Raw genomic sequence first — 22,770 nt, 5'->3', positions numbered from 1 at the left:
ACAACTCCAACATCATCTCCTAAATATATCTCTCCACTAAGAGATTTAGACTTGAAATTTAATAACACTTCTATAATCAATTATAATATTGACACATTTATCATCAAAGAACATGGTGCATAAATATACTTATAATTATGAGTTATAGTTGTAATAGCAAATTAAAATTGATTTCATATTAATAAATCATTCTAATAATTATAATAGGAAGCTAAAATCTGATTATATGTTACTAAGTTAATCATGAATGAGAATTGGATCACTGAACTGTAAATGAAAAGGGTTATATCAATTTGAATATGTGTGTATGTGTTGTTTAGTTGTGGGTCCAATTCTTATGACTAGATGGACCATGATGTCCTTGAGATTTTCTTAGCAATGATGTTGAAGTGGTTTGTCATTGACTTCTCCAATGGAACTATTAAGTGTCTGAGTTTAGGTTTGAACTCAGGACTTCTTGATTCTGGGTCCAGCACTCTATTCATCAAGCCATTTATTTAGATTCCCCATATATGTTTGTTGTTAAACACTATAATTCAAGAGTGAGTTCTGGTAAGTTACCCAAATAAAGTTAATAACTGAAATTATACCTGGAAATGAAGGCCATTAATTAGACCAAGGATTAGTTTGAAAAAGTAAAAATGGGGGATGGGACAAAAAGAGCCAGAAGAAGGCTGTTGGTGACAGTTACTGGCAGTTAAGACCAGAGGTAATTCTAGGTAATGCTCAGGAAGAGGAAGAGTAGGGGAAGAACTTCTGGAGGAGCACTGAGAGAGGGAGGAGGAAAACATCCCAGCTCGAATCTAGTCCTGAGGGCTTCCTGAGGATCTTTCTTTGGACATTGAAACCCTGATTCCCTGGTCAAAGGCATCCCATCCCTTTTCACCCAGCAAGACTTCAACCAACAAGTCAGTTAAGTTTTGGGTCTCCATTTTGGGAGCTATCACTTGGGCTCCTTCTCCCATTACCCAATTTTGCTGAGAGACCCTTTCCAGTCTAACTTGCAATTATAGAAAAGGATAGAAACAGAAACAGAAGGAGAAGGGGAGGGAGATACTTAGGAGTGGGAACCCCAAAGGTTCCTACAAGAGTGGCGGACGCCATAGAAATAGAGAAGAGAGCACCCCAAATCCCTCTCCCCTTCACCCCTTTCCCCAATCCCTATATTGATATTAATAAAAGACATTCATTAGTCAGATAGATTTCCAGAGTGACTGACATATGAGGGGGAGGTGAATCTCAGCTTGTTCTGGCTGCCTCCATCTTGAAACCAGACCACCTGCTGTGAAGTTGACTGACCTCAGAGGAGGTTTGTGTGAACCCAACCCTCATTCACAATTGGATTGGAGTCTCCCATACCTCATCTTAAAGGGAAACCTTTCCCCCAACTCCTGAGGGGTAGCATGACCATCCAGGTCACCCAGTTTCGGGGTGATACCCCCTCAAGTCTACCACAGTGCATATTTGGTGGAGGGGAGAGCTAGAAGAGGGTCTCACATCATAGACTCTCTATATCCCCTCCATCCCTAACATTAATTACTGGCTCTGTTAATTCTTATAGAAATGGGAGGGAAGGGAGCTGAAGGCAAGTGATAATAATGGGGCATTTTATCTAAATTAGTCCATAGGAGAACTAGGTGCTTCTAGCCTGGAGAAAGTACTAGTTTGTCAAGTGGTAATTTAAATTTTGTTTATTCATTAAATATATTTCATTTTCTTTTCTAAAATTGTTCAAAGTTTCACTGGGTATCAATACAAGTGGTAAGCATAAAACATACATAATTTTATGGCAATGATGGTGAATCTTTTAGAGACTGAGTGACCAAACTGCAACCCTCACACCATATATGAGCCTTCTTACCTTACCCTAGATAGGGGAGGGAGGAAGTGCTCCCATTGGGCTGCTGGGCAGAAGGGCAGATGATGGGAGAAATGTCCTCAGATTTAGTGGAGAGGGGGAAGGGAACAACTCCCTCTGGCACATGGGCCATAAGTTTGTCAATAAGACTTTATGGCAATACCTGGTATACATAGACACAACAAGAAACATCAACCTGCAATAATTGAAAGGTAAATAGGGCTTTGCACAAGGATGCAAAAATTAGGAATACCAACACAAGCAAGGTAGGGATTATGTTCCATCCCTAAATGGTTGTGTTTTTTTCCCTATGACATGCCTACACTTTAGCTCCCACACAAGAATGTCTAAACTGTGTGATGGACATCTCTGTTGATCTGCATAAATGCTGTCTTGATTTTATAAAAGACCAACGTTTTATATTCAGCTCATTTGTCACTCACAATTCAGAACAATTTTAATAAGAGCAACTTAGAAATCTCATGAAAGAGCTTTGTGACAGAAAAAATTCTAAATGCTTTTCAAACCAAAGCATTAACAGTAAAATGTTAGCTACTAACTGTAGACTCACATAAATAGTCAAAAAATATTCATTTCAAAGTTCCTTTGATGACTCCATACTGTCCATTCTCTGAATCCATTTCCTCTCAGCTTCTATCACAAGGAAGTCCATCCAATGGTTTGAGGACCTTCCTTTCTTTCTCTTTATATCTAAAATATACCAATTATGGAGCAAAAGAGTTTCACTGTGGAGGCTGTAAAATTTAAATTAATATCCAATAACTCCACGTATTATATTTTATAAAGTTTATTAATAATCACTCGAAGTAAAAGAAATAAAAGAACAAAAGTATGAAAGCCTAAGTAAAACCACATGAGTAAAATTCTTCTGCCTGGCTCTCACCCAACCTTCACAGCCATATTCCTGGGAGCAGAGAGAGAGAGGGAGGGGCTACACAAACTTGTGTCTTCCCTACATTAGCATGTTAGCTTAAAAATGCAAATGGGATTCTGGGAAAGAGAGCCATGGGGAGCAAATTCTAATTTCACAAGGCTATCCTATTAGAAAAAAAAAAAGAACTACCTGATTCCAAGCAGGTTTGAAATGCCAAAATTAAAGAACCTTTGAAAGATTACTTATATATCATAGACCATATGGTTTAAACCAACATTTATATCAACCTTGCCAGAAGAATGTCTCAAACCATTTTCCAACTCCATAAAAGTATTGTTTGTTATTTATACTCACATATTAATATTTACTCTGTTAAAGCATGTTCTAAGTCTTTACTACACTAAACACTCTTAAATGTTTATCCTGGAAAGGAAATTCTGACTTGAGAAAAATGGTGAATATTATAGGTTTTTAACATATTTCTGTTCTGAGTAATGTGTCCAGAAGTCTTGGAAACCTAAGGGAACCTTTACGGAGTCTCATGATATCATCAGCAAACTTATTCTCAATTTTAATCAGTATGTTAGGAGTAATATCTGCCATGCAGGCAAGGAAAGTTTTTCCCTAAATGCTATTGAATATATCGTCAAGTCTTAACTGGTTCAGTCGACTAAAGCTTAGTTGCTGATGTAGCTTCATGGTTGACTAAATTTTAAAAAGCTAGCTCATTAAAAGTCAAGAGTTAATCTCCCTTAGGTTTGACTGACTTGTTCACAAGCTCAACATAGAAGCAAATGAAAAGCAAATGAAAGACTGTTGCATCTTTTCCTTTCTCTGCTATGACTATTTTGCTTATTTAGCTTATTTATTCTAAAATTTATATTGCCTGAAAATGACTCCTTTTATTCCAGTTTCAGAACTGAAGCATCATACCGACATGCAACAGTTTCAGCTTCCATCATTAGTAAGAGGTTTTGATGACAGAGTTGAGGTGTGTGATGAGAGTGAAGGAGTAAATCATATGTAGTCTGAATACACTTCCAAATTAGATCCATGAGACTTTAGTCTCTTGGGTTACAATAGAAACTAAAGTGTATGTTTATCAATTATTTCAGCTACCATGAAGTAGTGTGTATTCTCTTGGGTTCTCTGCATGCCAGAATAAAGTCTATAAAATTTATTGAAATCTTCACATTTAATTCTATGATAAATGAAAAAATAATACCAGTTTTATTTCCAAAGATCAGAAAAAGGTGAACTATAGGTTAATATATGAAGAGTATTTGACTGGGGATATGTGGACTGTAGGTCGTTCCCTTCACCTATCATTATTCATTGTACTGTTAATAGGTAGACTATGAAATAACTGCAGAGTTCTTCATAATTGTGATTGAAGGTGATATTCAATGTAACCTGGGATGATTCATCATAGACAGGTACAACCAAGCCTACTAGAAATTGATCTGCCAACGTACAAATATTTCAGCCTATGGCTTGATTTAAGGTTGAAAGAAACTGATAAATTGTATGATTGTTCATCTCTTCTAGCAATGTGAATTTACACCATATAAATCTCATCTCTCAAATGAATATCAAAAATCTTCATGACCTCCTAAAGAAATAACTATACTTTGCCCAATAGAGATGTTTTCTCTGAAGTAAACTGAATAATTGCTCCAGAATTAGGTGGCATACCACACAGATCAGATGAGGAATCTCTGAAAGGGCAGTTCTTTTAGCAACTCACAGTGAACCTAAACCTTTGAGACTTTATATATTTTGGGTGTATATGTTTATTTTTTTCTTTTCTTCCCCTTTAGAAAGTGAACTCTTTGGAGATAGGATCCATGATAGAATCTTTGTAACCTCAGTGTTTAAGTTATATTAAGACCTTAAATCCTTTTCTTGACTGACTGGGAGTACCTTTGAGTCCCAAGTAAAAGTGGTTGGTGAATCCAATTTCTCTCTTTTGGAGTCATCTGCTTACTCTTCTCAAATTGATAAATGTACATGACAGAAAAAAAAACAGTTCTTCCAATATTGATCATGGCTTTCAGATATTCCAATGATTCTTAAATTATTCCTCTTGAATTTAACTTCCTCATCAGATGTTTTTCCAGTAAGATAGTTTAGATTTTCTTCTATATATTTCATTCTTTTGAATTCATTATGTTATTTTCTGATGTCTTAGGGAGTCATTAGCTTCCATTTACCCAAATACAATTTTTCCCACCCCTCTTCCCTACCCACTACCAGAGCTGACAAGCAATTACACAGAGTTATACATGTATCATTGTTCAAAACTTATTTCCATATTATTCATATTTGCAATAGAATGAGCATTTAAAATCAACATCCCCAGTCATATCCCTATTGATCCATGTGATCATGTTTTAATTCGGTGTTTCTATACCCAGAGTTCTTTCTTTGCATGTGTATAGTGCTCTTTCTCCTAGGTCCCTCAGGATTGTCCTGGATTATTGCATTCTAATAATAAAGAAGTCCAGTTCATATAGAAATTCCCAAGTTCATCATTCCTTTCATCACAATAGTATTCCATTACCATCAGATACCCCAACTGGTTTAGCCATTTCCCAATCATAGGACACCCCCCCATTTTCCAATTTTTTGCCAATTCAAAGAGAATGGTTACAAGTACTTTTATATAAGTATTTTTCCTTATTATCTCTTTGGGATACAAACCTAGAAGTGGTATTGCTGGATCAAAGGGTAGGCATTATTTTAAAGCCCTTTGAGTGAAATTCCAAATTGCCATCCAGAATAGTTGAATCTGTTCACAACCCCACCGACATTAGTGTCCCAATTTTGACACAACTCCTCCAGCATTTATAATGATCCTTTATTGTCATATTGGTCAAACTGTTAGGTATATAATGCAGGATTTATGCAAGATCTCTTGCATTTGCAAAATTACCCTAGGCAATCCTGTAAGTTAGAATAATGGAACTCTGGCCCAGCAGGTGCTAGTCCCAGTAGCTGACATTTTGAGCTGGGACTATAAAAACCCCTGCAGAACCAACCTGGGGGTTCTGATTTTCTTGACCTCACCCAGACACCCAGCTACCCCTTGACTTCCCCTGGGGACCCAGGAGGGATTGTGGAAGGTAGAATGTGGGCAGGAATTAAGTTAGAGCAGCCTAGGAATAGGGACACACCTAAAACAATTCATCAACTATATCTGGCTAACTGGTGGGTCATACAACATCAGGGCAGTGTCAAACTATCTCTGGCTGAGGGCTGGTTCCCTAAGCCTGGCCTTACCTTCTAGGTCCATAGCCAATACTTGCAAGTCTCCCCTAGCAACAGCCTCTCAAGAGCCCTATACCCTCTTACCTCAGTTTTCCATTCTGTGTTAAAATAAACCCTTAGCCTGAAACTGAATTTCTGTAGCCAATATAACATCATCTTGGGCTAAGGGGCTGAGGAGAGGGGAGAATAACAACCAGTTGACTTGGAAGGAAGTTCTGGCCAAGCATCCATTGTATCCAGGAAGTATGTGAGCTTCACTTCCTGTTGAGTTCTGCTTTCACTCCAGCAGGGAGGGACTCCTCACTCTCCACCTTAAAGGAGGCTATAGATAGCAGGAAGACTGACTGGGCATCACAGCTCGGGCCACACATCCCTGACAATCTCAAATCACCAGCTATAGTAGTTACAGGCTCCCTGGACCAGGTGACTCACTTATACCACCAGCTCCCCTGTTTTCAGCCAGTTTACCCAGCTTATTACAAGTATGAGATGATACCTCAAAGTTGTTTTGATTTGCATTTCTCTAATTATGAGAAATTTAGAATACTTTTTCATGTGCTTATTGATTGCTTTGATTTCTTTATCTGAAAACTATCTATTCGTGTCCTTTGACCATTTGTCAATTGGGAGATGGCTTGATTTTTTTTCTATAATTGACTTAGCTCCTCATAAATTTGAGAAATTAGACCTTTGTCAGAGGTTTTTTTTTATAAATTTTTTTCTCAATTTGTTGCTTTTGTTCTAATTGTAGTTGCATTGGTTTTGTTTAATAAACCCTTTTTATTTTAATATAATCAAAATTATTCATTTTACATTTTGTAATATACTCTATCCCTTGGTTGGTCTTAATTTTTTTTTTCCTTTCCAGGTATACTACTCTATGTTCACCTAATTGACTTATAACTTCCCTCTTTATATTTAAATTCATTCACCCATTTTGAATTTATCTTGGTATAGGGTGTGAGATGTTGATCTAAACCTAATCTCTCCCATACTGTTTCAATTTTCCCAGCATTATTTTGTCAAATAGTGGGTTTTTGTCCCAAAAGCTAGGATCCTTCATTTTATTGTACACTATCTTGCTGAGGCCATTTATCCCAAGTCTTTTCCATTGATCATCCCTTCTGTCTCATAGCCAATACCATATTGTTTTGATGATCATTGCTTTATGGTACAGTTTAAGATTAAGTACCCCTATGTCTCCATCCTTCACATTTTTTTTATTAGTTCCCTTGATATTCTTGATCTTTTGTTCTTCCAAATGAACTTTGTTATATTTTTTTCTAATTCTATAAAACAAGTTTCTTGGTAGTTTGATAGGTATATCACTGAATAAGCAAATTGGGTAGGTAGTCATTTTTATAATATTAGTTCATCCTATCCAGGAGCAATTAATGTTTTGTTTTTTTTCAGTTATTTAGATTTTTTATTTGTGTGAAAAATGTTTTGTAATTGTTTTCATATAATACCTGAGTTTGTCTTGGCAAATAGATTCCTAAATATTTTATATTATCAAGAGTGATTTTAAATGAAGTTTCTCTTTCTAACTGTTACTGTTGAATTCTGTTGGAAATATATAGAAATGCTGATGATTTATGTGGGTTTATTTAGTATCCTGAAACTTTGCTAAAGTTTGTTGATTATTTACATTAGTTTTTTAGTTGATTTTTTAGGATTCTTCGAGTAGACCATCATATCATCTGCAAAGAGTAATAGTTTAGTCTCCTTACTGCTTATTTTAATCCCTTCAATTTCTTTTTTCTTCCCTAATTGCTATTGCTAGTGTTTCTAGTACAATGTTAACTAATAGAGGTGGTAATGGGCATCCTTGCTTCACTCATTGCAAAGGTTTCTAACTCATCCCCATTGTGGATGATACTTGCTGATGGTTTTAAATATATACTGTTTATTAATTTGAGGAAAGGCCCATCTATTCCTATACTTTCCAGGGTTTTCAATAGAAATGAGTGTTTTATTTTGTCAAAGGCTTTTTCAGCAGTCTTTTGGGACTATCATGTGATTTCTGTTGGTTTGTTTATTGATATGGTCAATTATAGAGATGGTTTTCCTATTATTAAACAATCTTTGTATACCTGGTATAAATCCCTCTGAATCTGAGTGGATCATCCTTGTGATAACTTGCTGTAGTCTTTTTGCTAGTATTTTATTTAAGATTTTTGTATTTATATTTATTAGGGAGATTGGTCTATACTTTTCTTTCTGATATTGTTCTGCCTGGCATTGGAGTCAGTACTATCGTTGCATAAAGAAAGGATTCTGGTAAAACTCCTTTGTTTATTTTGTTAAAAGTTTGTATAGTATTGGGATCAGTTGTCTATTAAATTCTTGATAGAATAAACTTCTGAATCCATCTGGCTCTGGAACTCTTAAGGAGTTACTTGATGGCTTGTTCAATTTCTTTTCATGAGATGGCACTGTTTAAGTATTCTATTTCCTCTTTAGTTAGTCTAGGTACTTCATATTTTTGTAAACATTCACCCATTTCATCTAGATAATCATATTTTGCCATATAAATGGGCAAAATAGCTCTCAATAATTACCTCAATTTCCTCTTCAGTAGAGGTGAGGTCATCCTTTTCATTTTTGATACTATTAATTTGATTTGCTTATTTCTTTTTTAAATTAGATTAATCAGAACTTTATTTTATTTTTTTAAAATACCTAGTCCTAGTCTTATTTATTAATTCAATATTTTTTTCTTTCAATTTTATTAATTTCTCTTTTGATTTTTAGGATTTCAATTTTAGTTTTTATCTGGGTGTTTTTCATTTGTCCTTTTTCTAGTTTTTTTTTCTTTTTTTAAGTTGCATGCCCAATCCAATTCTAATTTTAAAGCATTATGTTTTTGTACTTCATTATACACTTGTCTAGTTTTCTTTTTAGAATTTTGTTTTCTTGAGTGGATTTTTCTGCCTCTTATTCCATTGTACCAATTCTAGCTTTTTGGAAGTTGCTTACTTCAGTTACTTTTTGAATAACATTTATCAATATACCAGCTTTCATTTTTTTTTGTTTTTCTTCTACCTATTTTATATTTGATTTTGTATCTTCTTTTCAAGCTCTTCCAAAGTCTCTTTTTGAGCCTGACAGCATTTCATACTTTTCTCTGAAGCTTCACATGTTCCTTATTTGACATTGTTGTCCTCGTTTAAGTTTTTATTTTGATCTCTCCTGTCAAAGTAATTTTTTACGCTCAAGTTTTTCCTTTGTCTTTTGATCATTTTTCTTGTCTTCCCCCCCCCCCCCCCCCCGTGATCTAGCTTTTATGTTGCATTTTAGCTCTGTTCCTGTGGTGGAGAGAATACTGTTCCTGAGTTTCCCCAGGTGCTGTTGCTCTGGATTGAGCTGGACTGCACTATCCAGCTGCCATTTTCTCTGGGTGTGGTTACATTCAACTGCTCCTCATGCTCCTTGTTCTCCAGATGCCAAGTACACTGAATTGCTCTTCAAAGGTACTCCATTGCTCTTCACTTTGCTGGTGACAGTGTTCTTCCCTTTTATCCTAATGAGATGAGTGCTTCCTGCTGTCCTTTCACATTTTCATTAGATGAAACATTGCTTCACCTTGTCTTTTGTTGGCTCCCTCACTCCAGAATTCAGCATTTGTTTTGAAGCACAATTGTTTGTTTATGTATACATGCACACATGTTTGCATGTGTGTTTGTGTGTGTGCATGAGTGTGTGTGTGAGTGTGTGTTTGGAGATGGGTTTGAGTGAGCTTGGAGCATTCCTTATTCTGTCACCTTGGCTCTTGGAAGTGGAAGTACCAATCCCTCCAATATTTATGACAGCTGGTGCCAGGGTTCTGTGATCTGTGGAGCTCCCTTCTCACAGGTTTGCAATCAGAACCTCTGCCAATGTTATCTCTAAATATTTTGCCAATAGTTATATCCTACCAAGAGAAAGGCTGATATTTAAAAATAATATATACAATATTAGGGACAGGAAGATGGTTGGGAATAGATTTTTTAAGTACAAGGCATGTAATAGAGTTACTTTGGAATACCAAAATATACAAAGTTGAAAATGAAACATGATTCTAGTTGCAAAAGTCGAGATTCAGTTCAAGAGGTCAATATATGTTAAGTTGAAATATAAAATCATATAATCAAAGCATCAGTCAAGTAATCAGTAAGCATATATTAAGTATATAAGACTTGAGGCTGGAAGAAAATAAAGTATTAATCTAATCCACTTTTCCTTAAATTTGCACTTAAAATTGAGGCACAGAAATAAGGAATATATGGAGATTGAACAGATATTAAGTAATAGAGCCCAAACTTAAATACTATTTTTCTGATCGCAAATTCAAGGCTCATTCCACTGTCACTTACACTCTGAATTGCTTCATATTTGCTCCTTTATTTCTTGACATCTTTCATATTCATTATTTCTTTTATCACAATCATATTCCATTAGGTTCACATATCAGAATTTGTTTGTCCATTCCTATTCATTGAGCATCTGTATTGCTATTTAATTCCATCTATTTATAGGCATCCTATCATTATAGTCTCTCAAGATTTGTATAAGTTTTGACTTTGTCATTCACAAGTTAGCTATTACTTCCAGCTTTGTTATATGAATATTTCAAAATTAGAATATCACATGTCACCACTACAAGTTGCTGGTCTAGGCATCCACTGACTTTGAATCTTACTAAATATAAAACATGAGCTTTTGAGTCTGTTGTCCTTGCTCTGCAATGCAGTATAGTTATGACCTGCTCTGCTATAAATCTTTTGGAAACAATTCTAGTAATCAGACTGTTGGTTGAGAAAGGACTAGTATGTAATTACCCCCCAGAAAGAACAGGAGCATCCTACCTCAGACATTTAGTTACCTTGTGACACTGGCCAGTCATTTAATAATTCTATATCTCAGTTCCCTCATTTGTAAAATGAAGGCAATAATCTTTTAAATACCAAACTCTTAAAGTAATCATGAAAGTAATTTGCAAACCGTAAAGAGCAGTAAAAATGAGGGCTATGTATATATAGCATAAAATAGCTACAAACAAAGACTGCCCTTTGAAACAAGAGTAAGGTTACATGGGAAAAATTACATTATAATCAACATATAAAGAAAAAGTAGGATTTTGGTGAAGGTAGATTCCATAGAGTTAGAGTAATGACATGAAAAAAAGTAGAGATGTAGGAAAATATAAGCTGGTGGTCTATTGATGAACAGGTGATTTGTCTTTAGATACACTGACCTAACTTTTCTGTGATTTTTTGCCTAATTTTTGGTATATTCATTAAAAGGTTCTCTTAAGAGATTGTCTCATACGGATAGTTTAATTACATCATCATGAAACCTTAAACTGTTGTTTTGCTGTCCCTAAGGAAATTTACAATTTAACTTCATCTGTCATTGTGTACAGAAATGCCTCAGTTGTGAGGGGAAAAAATGAATTGATTTTGTGAAATCAGCATGTATGTATATATGTGTATATGTATGTATATATGTATTTTAAAAGAATCCCTTTCAAAAAGTCCTTGAAATCTTGTCATAGTGCACTCAGCCAATTCTCTCAGTGAGGAAGAGTAGCCCTGTTAATGAGAAATAAAATGAGATTCCATAAGAATCTGAATAGACTCATTAAAGTAGTTCAACTACTGACTAACTAATCATCATTTTAATTTACACTTTGGCAAATATTCAAAATCATTTGAAATTGGAATGTCCAATCATCACATGAAAGGCAAACATTTGAATTGAACTATAAGTTTCACAAGTACTGGCTGATTTCAACAAACATTTTTTGGTTATAAAGTTCTTCTTACTCGATAATCCTCATCTCCTAACTCTAATATATCTTTCAAGTTGACCTCATATTCTGATTTCTTCAAACTAATTATACTTAATTATTGCTGATGTGAACTTGACATAATTATTTGAATATAAGCATTTATTTAGCATTTAATATATTTTAAAAACTATGGAAATAATTACAAATTAAAGTAAATAAATATTTGTAAAGTAAATAAAAGAAAAAGTAAATCAAAATTATAAATCAAAATTACTAAAATAAGCAAAAAAAATGATTTCTGACCCAAAGGAATTCACATTCTATTGTGCATTTAAAATAGGTAAATCAAAGAAAAATACATGCAGATAAGATTGAAGTTCATTTTAAATGAAAAGGTACTGTAGCAGAAGGAAAGGAAAGACCTCATGCAGATATCATTTGAGCTGACCCTCTTTAAAAAAAATTCTTACCTTCTGTTTTAGAATTGATACTAATTATCATTTCCAAAGCAGAAGAGTGGTATGGAATAGGCAATCCACTGAGGTGAATTTTAAAGGAAACTATGGAATCTAACAGGAGGGAGAAAATCCCAAGCATAGAACATGCAAAGGAACAAAGACAGAGTGTTATATGTAAAGAGCAATACAAAACTGATGAAAATATCTTAAACCTAATTTTACTCCTGTAGAACCTATTCATTTTTAAGGCAGTGGTGGTATGTAGGTAAGAAGAGTGAAGGTGAGGGGGAGAGCATATCACTCATGGGTAAAAGAATCAAGAAATGCAGTATTGTATACAGAGAACAGCAAGTAGGTTATGTAACTTTATAATAAAGTTTGTTCATGAGAATAAGATCTTTAAAAATGGAAAGGTACAAGGAAATGAACTTAAGAAATGCTTTGCATGACAAGGGATTTTATATTTGATTTGATAGTAATAGGGACTCATTACAGTTTAGTATGTAGCAGTGAGATAACATGGTCAGCCTTCAAATTTATTTAGGAAAATGAATTTTATATCTTAGTGGAAGCTAAATGGAATAAGAAGACTAATTAGATAATTGGTGCAAATTTCAGATGAGAGGTGCTGAAGAACAGAACTAGGGTGATTGCTATATTATTTGAGAAGGTAACATTTGCAAAAGTTGGAATGAAGGTAGTAATGACAGGATTTGCCAACAAGTTGCCTATATGGAATATATGAATATAAAGATTAAAAAAGTCACCAAGTTCGGGCATCCAGTGACTGGAAAATGGTAATGTTACTTATATTAACAATAAAGATGAGAATATAGAGAATATAGGAAGAGTTTGGAAGAGAAATCATGAGTACTTTTGGTTGACATACAGGTCAAGATGTCCAAAAGAAAAGTTGTAAGACTAGATAGCAGGGGAGAGACTATGATTCAACATACAGAGAAATCAGGAAATAGTCATTTGGTAAAAATGGCCAAAAAAAAAAAAAAGCGGTATGTTGAAGGGACTGCGAGAAAGGAAAAAGAGTGATATTCTGCTTGTGGAGTTGTGAGAAAAGGAAAACAATGATATACCACTTGTGGAGCTGTGAATGGCTTCCAAATATTCTGGAAAGCAATTTGAAATTATACATAAAACGTTACTAAACAGTTCATGCCCTCTGACCCCACTTAACCCAAAAGAAAGAAAGGGAACAAAGAAATAAGGAAAGGACCAAGAATGTATGTATGCATACATACATACACATGCATAAATACATGTGTGGACATATATATGCATGTATATTCAGAAGCTTTTGTTTTGATGGTGAAAACAAACCAAAACAAGAAATTTAGAGCATGCTCATCATTTGAAGAATGTGTGAAAAATTCTTGTAATGACTCATAATTGCATATGACTATAATATAAGATACTAGAGAAAAGATGATTTTAGAGATATAAGAAAATTGGTATCAGAGTGATCAGAAATAAAGGAATAATTAATGCTTCAATATCAATATTTTTAAATGAAATATTTTGTAGACTTTCTTGAAATAATGAATAAAATTAGCAGAACCAGGAGAAAAATTATGCTATAGCAATAACATTGTACACAAAACAAAAGAAATAATTTTGGTGAGGAAACATACTCTCCAGTCAGTCAGTCAAGAAGCAAAGCACCTATATATGCAGGAGCAAAAAAAGACAAAATACCTTGAAATTAAGAGCTCACAGTATAATGAGAGAGATAATGGCTAAGAAAAACAAAACTGTTTAAGAATGAGATATACACAAGATCAATTAGAGATAAATATCAGAGGGAAGGTACTAGCATTAAGGGGAATTTGGGAAAGGATTCTTGTAGAAAGTGGAGATTTAGCTAAGGCTTGAATGAATTCAGGAATTTCACAAGTATAGATTAGTAATGAAAGAATTCTAATCATGGAGGACAGCCATGGAAATGTACAATCTATAACACCAATGAAAATTAAAACAATCATAAGAAAATATTTTCTCCAATTATATTCCAGAGAAACTGATAAGCTGAATGAAATGATGGCTATTTATAAAAAATAGAAATTTTCCAGAATAAAAGAAAAGGAAACAGGATACTGAAATAACCATATCTTAGTATAAGACACTGAACAATTCATAAATTATCTCTTTAAGAAAAATGTCCATAATGAGGTGGATATAAAACTGAATTCTATGGGGGCAGCCAGGTGGTTCAATGGATTGAGAAATAGACCTAGAGGTGGGAGAACATGAATTCAATCAGGCCTTAGATACTTCCTAGCTGTGTGACCCTGGACAAGTCATTTAACCTCCATGCTTAGCTCTTACTGCTCTTCTGACTGGGAAATAATATACAGTATTGATTCTAAGACAAAAAAAAAGTAAGGGTTGTGAAAAAAAATAAATTCTACCAGACATTTGAGGAATAATTATTCCATTATGACATAAAAATGTGAAAAGATAAGCAAAGGAGTTGTTCCAAATTGCTTCTACAATAGAAATATACTTTTGATAACTAACCCAGAGAGAACAAGAACAGAGGGATAAAACTAAAAGAATAGTCACTTTAATAAATATTGATGAAAAAAATTTAAGTAAAATACTCTCAAGGAACATAGAGCAATATACCACTAAGTTCCTATATTATTCCCAGATGAGATTTATGTCAAGAATGTATGGCTTATTCAATAACAGAAAAACCATAAACACAAATTATTACTTCATTAACAAAAAAAATCACAAGTATTATTGATAAAAATACAGCTAACTTTCATATGACTATGAAAAACAATAGAGCTCTGTGAAGCCAAGTTGAAGCATTATTTGTAATGGAATTAACCTAGATGCTTTCTAAATAAGATCAAGAATGAAGTAAAAATGTCAATTATCACCATTATTATTCAATATTGTATTGGAAATCTTAGCTATAGAAAGTAGATAAGAAAAATTATTTAAAGGAATAAGAATAAGCAATGAGAAAACAAAACTAGAACTCTGTAGGTGAAATGATATTATATGTAGAGACATTCAAATAATCAACTAAAACTTATTAAAGAAATTAAAAATTTAATAATGTTTCAAGATATAAAACAAAACAATATAACTGATCAGCACTTTTCTATATTACTAACATAACCTAGCAGGAAGACACAGAAAGATACATCTATTTAAAGTAACTGTAGACAGTATAAAATACATGAGAATCTACCTGCCAACACAAGCACATGGAACATATACAATAACATAACTAAATTTTTTTCAACAAAATGAAGAAAGAGTTAAATAATTCAAGAAATATTAATTCATCAAAGATAGGCTGAGCCAATATTACAAAAATGACAATTCTATCTATTATAATTTGCTCACTCAAATGGTGCAATACCAAACAAACTAATAAAGGCTTTATAAAACTAAAAAGTAATTTTAAAAATTTACCTGGAATGACAAAAATTTGAGGATATCAAAGGTATAAATTAAAATAAAGTGAAGGAAGTTGGCTAATCATTAACAGCTCAAAATATATAGTAAAGTAGTAATCAACAAAATAATCTGTTACTTGAAAAAGAAATAATGTAGCTGGTCAGTGAAATGGACAAGGTTACTAAAATACAGAAGTAAATGACCACAATAATTAATGTTTGCTAAATACAAAGAATCAGTCTTTTAGTTCAAAAATTCATTATTTGACAAAAAAAAAAGTTCTTGGAAGGTTGGAGAGCAATCTGGCAGAAACTAGGCATGAATCAATTATTAAAAAGCAAAGATTGGAAATTGAAAGGATGTGATTTCACTAGGGAATGGCAAAACAAGTTGTGCTATATGATTATGATGTTATTGTGCTATAAGAAATTATGAAGGAAATGTTTTCTGAAAAGACTGGAAACAAATACAAATTGATACAAAGTCAAAAGCAGAACTAAGAGGACCTTGTACCCGTAGTAATAGCAATATTTAAAGATAATCAATTGTGAAAGATATCTGTTCTGATCAATACAACAATCTATAACAATTCCAAAGACCCCATGATGCGAAATGACATCAAATCCAGAAAGACTACTGAAAAATTTTTAGTTTCAATTGATTTTTTTTCACTTTATTTTTTCTAGTTTTTTTTTTTTTTTTTTTTTTTAAAAACTCATACCTTCTCTCTTGGAATCAGTATTGTGTATTGGCTTCAAGGAAGAAGAGTGGTAAGAGCTAGGCAATGGAGGTCAAGTGACTTGCCCAGGGTCACACAGCTGGGAAGTGTCTGAGGCCACATTTGAATCTAGGACCTCCTATCTCTAGGTCTGGCTCTCAATCCACTAAGCTACCTAGCTGCCCCCTAGTTTTCTTTTTAAAACATATCTAATATGGACATATTTTACATGTCTTCACATATATAATGTATATAATGGATATAATATTGCTTGTGTTCCCAATGGATAAGAGAGAGATTAGAGGGAAGAAATTTAGAACTGACAAAAAAATTAACTAATCAAAAAAAGAAAATCATGAAAGGAAATATAATGGAAGCACAGACTGTTGAGAGTCTTCTCAAAAAGTTTAGCTACAAAAGGTTATGGAATATAAGCTAGTAGAGATACAAAGAAGAAATTAAATTAGTGGAAAATAAGACACACACATATAACCACTCAATAACATATTACATAGAAATTCTCAAGCTGGAGTTAATAAATTTGAATTTTTAAACATATTGATAACTATTTCAATATATATGATTTCCTTTATAATTCTATTTTCTTTTCTAGATTTAAATGTTTCATTCATAGGAAGGCTTCACCAGAGTACCAAATGTGTCCAAAACTAAAAAAGAATTAAAAATAGTAATAATAATAAAAATATAATAGAGAGTAGTTGTCATCAGAATATATTACAGACCATCTGGATATGAAGAGAAAATAAATGAGGAATTAAACGTGGTTTAAAGTAGGCACAAAATAGTGATGTGCAACTTCAATTAACCATCTATTTTCTCCTATCTGCTTGACAAAGCATAATATTAATTATAATTATTAATTACTTTTTATATTGACAATTAGACCCTTCAAAAGATGAAGGAACCAAATGTTTAAAGTTTTATTCTACATCTGATTCTCACTAACAGGAAGAAAGAAGTTTACTTCAGTATAAATGAACCAAACATATATGTGTGTGTGTATATATATATATATATACATATATATATATTTGTAAAAATAAAGGAAAATTCCCTATATACTAGAAATTTGGAGAGAACAAATTTCAAAGAGATGAGAATAAATAGATTTGGGGTCCTAGGAAATAAATTCTACAGAGAAAGTTAACCCTGGGTACATGAGGAATGTTCTAGAATTAAATTTTGAAAACCCAAAGGGAAAGAATTCTAAGGATGAAAAATGTGAGTTGACTGAAGAGACTTATGTGGTCCACCGAGTACTCACTAAACATTTTAGATTTTAAAAAGATATGTAGAGAAGATGGAACAAGGACATCTAGCAGTGGATGAATATTAAAGTCTGGCCTTGTCCTATAAGGATAGTGTCAGGAGAGTTAAAACTCCAAATCAACTTAGCAAGGCAAGAAAAGATAAGAGGGGAAAAAAAGAATTTGTTTCCTTTTTATTCCTTTTCTTTCCTTTTAAACTTTCAATAAAAGAAGAGGAAGGCAAAAGAAGAAATATGACCATGACTTGGAATGAATGATGATAACAAGCATGAGCAGGAAAGCAAATCTATTTAATTCTTATCCTGTTTCTATTTTCTCAGCTAAGGAAAAATGAGCTTTGGATTGCAAAAGACAGAACAAAATTTGTTAATAGGGAATTAGTTGGATTATACATATGGAAATGATAAGGGGAGCACATTTCTATCTTTGAAAAATTCACTAAGCTCAGATAAATTATATGCCATTAAATGTCTTATTGAAAATATTTAGGCAATATATAATATGAAAAAGACCAGGAAGTGTCAATCAATGTGTGTTAGCATTGTGACATGAGATTCAGAAGCCAATATAATCTTGAGTTTCAATATATATGTATATATAGTCTATGTAATCCTTTTGTATATTGTAATGTAGTGTATTATGCTTATTTCTGGGCTCAGCATTTTAGAAAGAAAACATGCCAACCAAAAAATATCCAGGGTAAGACAATTAGAATAGGAAGAGCACTGAAAACTATGGCATACAAAGATAAGTTGAAAGAACTCATATCTGTATAAATTATATGTGGTGTCTCTCTCCCTGGAGAAAGTTAATTCCCAAGTGAAGGCACTCAGTATATAGTCAAATGTTTGGTTCACAGTTGATGCTCAGTAAATGGTTGTTGATAATTGTTCATTGATATTAAAATCAGAGATATTAGAAAGTAATGTGGGGTAAAAGTATTATAGTATCTCCCAATATTTGAAGTGCTGACATTTGGAAAAATGATGAAACATTTTATCTGATCTCTGAGAATAGAATTACCTGTTGAATTTATAGACAGGTACATTTCAGGTCACTATGAAAAAAATGACTAAAAAATGTTGCAATAGAAAAAATTCCTATTAACAAATTAATGTCTTATAATAAGGCAGAGAAATTCATTAATAGCTTTCTAAACTGCCTCCCAAAGAAAAAGATAATTTTTTTGGCTCTGTAGCTCTCTCTTTCCTACTTGAATGATATTTTTCTGTATTTAAAACATCTGCCATCACCAATGCAGATGAGGCAGATTAATTTCTTTTTCTAATCCCAAAGGAGCAAGAGCTTTTATCTTGGTCATGGTCATCCACATAAATCATAACAAATGAAATAACACAATAATAGTAAAATTATCCCATATATTATTTTCCTCCTTCCTTTCTTCTTCCTTTTTCTTTCTTTCTCTTTCCTTCTTTCATTCCTTCCTTTCTTTTTTTTTCTTTTGCCTTTCCTTTCTTGATTTTGATATAGCTTGACTTTGAGTCTTGCTGCACTACAATATATCTGCGTGTTTGGGGACAAATTTATTAACGTCTTTGGACTTTAAATATTTCATCTTCAAAAGGAAAAGTTTGTACTAATTAGTCTGTAGTTCTCCCAAGATCTGAATTCTAATATCTGCATATTCTTCATTCTAACGTTTAATGGACATATTTTTCTGTAAAGTGGTGACAGAAATTGTTTTGATCCTGAATGTGTGTATACATTAAGATGATGAGTGTATACATTCATGAGAATGTTTTTACTAATTGCACATACAAATAAAACTTACTCTTTTATAAATGTATCACATATATTGTTGTTGTTGAAGTTGTTTTTAAGTCATTTCAATTGTATCTAACTTTTCATGATGCTCTTTGGAGTTTTCTTGGCACAGATGCTGTAGTGGTTTGCTACAAGTCTATACTCATACATATTTTCATCCCCTGGCTAACAAAGGGAAAAACCATCTGTATATTTTCTTTAATTGGCCTTCAAAGGTTATACCCGTCAGCTGTATTTTTCTCCAATGGTCGTTATTATTTTATACTTAGTATATTAATTGCAATAGGATATCTGATTATCCATTAACTACAACTGAAAACCCTTCAGGAGATTTGGTTATTAGGTACTTGTAACATCTGGGTAGGCAGAGTTAAAAAAATGTTAGTGAAAGCAGAATGTTTCCAAGACACCAAGGCTTAAGGAATCTCACATAACTAGACCTCCCGTGGTTGTCTATCTGTAGGATATTTATTCATTTTATAGTGTATGGGAGATAATATTTACATAATTATTCAAAACTCTGGATGTTTAATTTATTATAATTAGGATCATAATGCAAAAATTTCAGGTTTAGATTTATAAGAAATAAATTCAAAAGACATTTACATATTTTCTATCTAATGAATGTATATCTCAAATCAAAAGAGTGGTAACTCAGTCTTATTGATGAATGAAGAAGCATAAGTGAAAACAGATTTTCATGCTTAAAACAGGCTCATGCACTCTGGAGACATCCTATAAATATCATCATTACTTGCTTCCTTAACCATTTAATAGGGCAATAGTATAATAATGATAACAACCATAAATGGTTCATATTTCTATAGCATTTGAAAATAATAATTTTTATATAAGAACGATATGACTCATAGAATACAAATATCATCTCGAATTTACATATAAAATGTGGGCAACATCCAGCTTAAGAAGAGAAGAGATTTTTTTTCACTGGAAGGACATATTAGAATCTAGGCAATCTTTGTGTTCACAGAAACTCCAAAATAGAGCTCATAAGCCTCTACCAATATATTTACTTTTTTTAGTTTATCAGAGGACACAATTAGCTAATAGCAAAATTATGATGCATAGATATCAGTAATGATACTTTTTTCCCATATGCTTTTAAATCCTTCCCTATAAACTCACCAACTATCAGTTGAAAGAGAAGCTATATATGCCATACATTCTGTGGGGTACACATGTAGGGAAGACAGGTGGCAGAACATACATGAAGAAAAATATTCTTATAAAAATATTTAGTAGGTCATAAATGTGGAAAGAGGCAACTCATGCCTCTGAATCTATAGGGACCCTTCTGGTAATGTCATTAGATTGTTCCATCCAGTTTCTCTTCCTTCTGCTCTCTACTGTGTGGATAGTATCATGGTAACATCTACTGATTAATAGTCTTATTGAACACTACTTTTTTGTGTAGACAATAAACATGAATTTGGAATTTCCATGCACTTATATTTTCTTGTATCAGTTTGATTTTTTAAGTCGAGTACTTTTTTTTCTTATGAAAAGAGTAAGTTCTGCTATGTCTCCTAAAACTTAAAGTTCTAAAGCTTTTTGTTTTCTTTCAAAAAAAAGTAATATTTCCCAAAACATTCACATGTATTGGGACCTGGGAGGATAAAAATAAAAATAAAATACCTATTTCAGTGTATGCGATAAATGACATAACACAATACTTTTTGGTGGAGTCTTGGTAGGGTATAATGTGGGTGATTGTATATGTGAACATCATTTTATTTTTATGTATGTGTGTGTCTCCTCAAGGATTGATCAATCTAGTACTTTTCATTCTTGGCTAAATTATGTTTTTGTCTACAGCCAGAGACCAAATTTTTTTAAATACCAAATTCTATGGAAGAAAGAGGAATCATTCTTAGTGTTCTTAGACTCAGTATATTCTTTGAGTCTAATTTCCTGGTTCTTCAGTTTTATTTTGTTTTGTTTTGTTTTTTCTCTTAGAAACCTCATAATTTTTCTGTTCACTGCAAGCACTCCTTATTCTGTCCAGTTTTTAATCTCAGATAAATAGACTAAATCTAGTAAACATACTCTTAAAGGGGTTATCTTCCAACAATCTACTGGGATTCTTAAAGTCCATAATTTATCAGTTTCTCAAGTCCACAGTATCTTTAGCTTTCCTTCAAAAAATGTGCAAGAAAAAGGTTCAGAGGTAAATTTCAACTCAGTCTTCATACTCTACCCTCAGTCACCAACCACAATTCTGGCCTTATTATTTAGACATTGCCCAAAAAACATTCAAGATTTTGAAGACTTTTACTTACAAAGGAAGAAAATGAGAGCCAAAAAGATGAACTGACTTGCTGAAGTTTGAATACATAGTTATTGATTATGTTGTGCTTTTATTGTAGATTTTTATTTTTTTACATTCTTGATGGGAACAGACAGTGGGCAATGAGGGGTAGTGATAGGAATGGGACCCTCATACTCTGAAATCTTACATTTCTCACCAGGTAGCACTACATAAACATCTACTGCAAAATTTGTAGTTTCACAATTAGTCAAGCATGAATTGCAGATTGATCAGATACCCATTCTGTGCACTGTTTCTGTAATATTCTATCCTGGGCATCAGCTTAGTGACTAATCTGTTTTATTTACTTTAGTTTAGAACTGAAAGACATAATTAATTACTTATAGTGGTCCTCCAATGTACCGCATACTCCCATCCCATATTCTCATTCTGAAAGGACAGCTAGACCTCTCCCACATTCACAAATGATGACAAGGTAAACAATGGAGGAACACAGAACCTGTGCGTTGTGGACTCTGGCATTCCAGAAGAATTCCCCAAACTTGCCATGTTCCTTATTCCCTCTGATGTATGTCAGACACAAAAACACACTTCCACCTGAACCTATGCCCATTTTCCAGGATTTTCAGGAGAGATGAATATTTCTCTGGAATGCAAGACACTATAGCCCCCAGACATAATAAATATGTCAACCCTGATCCATAGACAGTGGAAGCTACCGCACTACAACTAGAGCTGCTAATCCACACTGGCAGCTTCTATTCCACACTTGATGCTACTACTCTCAACCTGGAAAGTTGCAATTCCATCAGTCCCAGAGAGGCTACTCAACCAGCACCTGGGCTTACTCCATCAGTCCTAAGGTTATCTGATTACCCTCCCCCATCTATTCCACCAGCTATTAGGCTATTATACCACCTTAAACCTCTTCTTTTTGAAATAAAAGTCTTATCTTTCTTCTGAATTGAACAGAGCTTGAGTCTTTCATTTTTCGGATGAAAC

The sequence above is a fragment of the Gracilinanus agilis genome, chromosome 3, assembly GCF_016433145.1.
Source record: "Gracilinanus agilis isolate LMUSP501 chromosome 3, AgileGrace, whole genome shotgun sequence".
Lineage (NCBI taxonomy): Eukaryota > Metazoa > Chordata > Mammalia > Didelphimorphia > Didelphidae > Gracilinanus > Gracilinanus agilis.
Note: the sequence above shows the minus strand (reverse complement) of the source record.